The sequence below is a fragment of the Alexandromys fortis genome, unplaced genomic scaffold, assembly GCF_014885135.2.
Source record: "Alexandromys fortis isolate MF-2015 unplaced genomic scaffold, M_Fortis_MF-2015_v1.1 scaffold_92, whole genome shotgun sequence".
Taxonomy (NCBI): domain Eukaryota; kingdom Metazoa; phylum Chordata; class Mammalia; order Rodentia; family Cricetidae; genus Alexandromys; species Alexandromys fortis.
Window position 1 is genome coordinate 2,747,863 of NW_026067972.1, and position 3,053 is coordinate 2,750,915.

Genomic DNA, 3,053 nt, shown 5'->3' on the forward strand with positions numbered 1-3,053 from the left:
CTCTCTCTCTCTCTCTCTCTCTCTCTCTCTCTCTCTCTCTCTCTCTCTAGACCATATTCCATCTTTCTCTGGTGATGATGTGGAATGGTGAGAGCAGGTGAGGTAGATGGTATGCACAGGGTAGTGTGCAATGGAAGCTTAGGAATTATCAACTCACATTTCCAGACCACAGCTAACTGCAGGCACCTGACACTGTGGGAATCAGAACCACAGAGAGCCGGGATGTCTGTCCAAGAGTGGGGTTCTGTTGCTCTCTGGGAACAGCTCTGTGCAGTTCATGGAGTTGGGTGCACAGCCCAGGGCACTGCTCTGACCACTCGAGCCTAGCTGACCACCCTCTCTTAACATTACCTGCCTCCTGGTGGTCGTTTGCTCCTGCCATGGCTGGTGATGTCACCTCAGTATCTGCCATGGGCACAGCCCGGCAGTGCCTCGACTCTCAACCATCATGCCCACATCTTTCTCCTGCTCTAAGATGTCGTTAAGCCCAAAGCGTGAGATGCTGTGGGGGCTCATTTGCTGCGCACACTAAGCCCCTTGCAAAGGCACAGGAAATAATATGTGGCCTTCCTTGAACAGTGGCAAGTATAAACAACGCACAAACAAGTGTTTTTTCCCTTCCTCTCCCGCAGGAGCCCCCCAAGAAGCAGCTTCTCTGAGGCATAAGGAAGACAACCCTGTTTATTTCTTTTCTCTTTCTTCTTCCTGCCCTTTCTTTCCAAAGAATTCTTCCAGAATCAACAATCTGGGAGCCTTGCTCAATCTATCAAATGCTTGGGCACGTTAGGGCAGTGACTCTCGTGACACTGACCGAGAGATGAATTCTGTGCCAGCCCACACTGAAGGCTACAGTGAGCTACAAGCAGAACCATGAAGCAAGGAGATGCTACTCTCAGGGACCATTTCTAAGTCTTGTTACCAGACATGATGGCCGGCATCAGAGGCAAACACAAGAATACTGGCCTTCTGGGAACTTGCCTAAATACCGAAGATGACTTTGGGCTTCTGAGAGCCGCAGAATGGAGGGCGGTAGCAGTCATTTCCAGTCTATGACATCTGAGCAATATAGAGTATCCAAAATTAGACGATTGGGCTTTTAAATCCAGGCATTGTCCATTACAGACTGTGCGACCTTAGGAAAGTTACTTAACTTCTCTGATCTTCAAATTTCATGAATTGGAAAAATAGCCATAATAATAAAAAGTGCCCGAGGCATTGAGTGAACTGATTCAAACACATCATGTGTTTAACACTTCAGTAAGTATTTCATTGTCCTGGCCATATCACTTAATGGTCTGTCCACTCTAAATAAAATGGGTGGGTTCAGACCAGCTCCACTTGCATCCAGGGGCAGGAAGGGCTTGAGGGCATCACAGCTAACCAGAGCCTGAAGTCCTGACTCCTCCTTAGTAGCCTTTTTTCTGCCTCTGGGGCTGCTTCCTAGTTCCCTCACACACTGAGCCAAGGCCACTGTAAACCAGGATAACTGAGAGCCACGCTTTGTGCTTTTAGGCTGTCCTAAGGTTCTACATGCTCCGGCAAAAGGCAGCCTGAGAGGTTCTGCTCTACAGAACAGCACTGGTCAGCCACGGTGGATTCATTTTCTAACCTGGGCCCTGCCTTCCTCGAAACCACTTTGTGGAAGGAAGGTGAAAAGTCTAGATTCCTAGTCTCTGTGCAGTCAGAGTGGAAGCTTCACGCTGGGCTCGGGAGTTGGAGATCTGTGCATCTCCTGAGTCCTCCTGCGCACTGCCACCGCTGGTCTGTGCCACCTGGTGACTGAACCCCATCCTAGAATCTCTTGCGTCAGAATACATTTATATTTCAGAAACGTCCCAGCAATAATGTGTTTGCTGTTTCCAGTCCGGACACACTGCTAATTCCTCCCTTGGATGGATTTCATCACCCATCTGCATTCTGCTGAATTAAGGTTTTTAGGACCCAAGGAAGTTAGCTGGGATTAAAAGAGGCCTCACAACTGATCTCCAGCCAATCAGAGACTCTGCTGTGTGGGTTTACTTAATTTAGACAACTTGGGTAGCTAAGGAATCTCCTGGCTGGTGTTGGACAAGAGGCCTGTGCAATAGGATGCAAACAGAAACCCATACCTTTAGGCTGCCTGCCCTCTGTTCTTCCTGGCTCCCCCATCAATGCATAGAAAATGGCCACCCCTTCTTAAATACCATACCAAAGATGTGGCAAAAAACGAGTGTGCTCGATGGGACTACTATTTTTGCGTCAAGTGTAAGGGTTGGTAAATGTGTCCTTAAATTAAACCCGAGAAGATGGCAGGACATGGGTCCTAAGTCATAGGTATTTTATAATTGGAACTGCCTCATCTCACCTGGCATACCAGCTCTCTGTCCACACTTTGTCTGACACACTGCCTCTTGCCTCTGGCTATCAGAACCTGGCTCCCCTGGGTACCACTGGGAAGAGGGAGTGGTCCTTGGGACCGGCAGCAGGCTGCAGCTTCTTCCTTCATCCCTGCAGGTTCAAAGGTTTGCAGCTGTTCAGCAGTGCTCTGGGACATTCAGAAATTGGGGAAAGGGGTGCTAAAGGGAGATCTCTTTTATCACAGCAGAAGGGGATGCTATGGGCATTTGCCAGGATAGTGGTGCAATATGAGAGGTTATCTACCCAACATGAAATGTTCAAGCAAAACCATGTCAGTGGTGCCCACTGAGAGATGCTGCAGACTGTAGATTTCAGTCTTTCTTGATCGAGACCCTCAGACGCACAATGCCATCTGCACACACAATGCAGCAACACTTCTCACTACATGTGACACCCTCAGATGTCTTCGACTTTCTTCTGTTCCACTTTATTAAAGGGGAACCATCAGCCGATCACAGCCCTCCCTTAAATCGTTCCCATGATCCACAAATAGGCAATGACCCATGTGATGATTTCAAAATCTTCAGTCGGCCATTGGAAAGGAATGTTGGGCAATTCTTGAGATGAGAATCACTCTTCTGCTCTCATGCTTGACTTGTAAAAATCCCAGGACTTCAGGCTGGAAAGATGGCTCAGCCGGCGCTTAAGAGCATGCG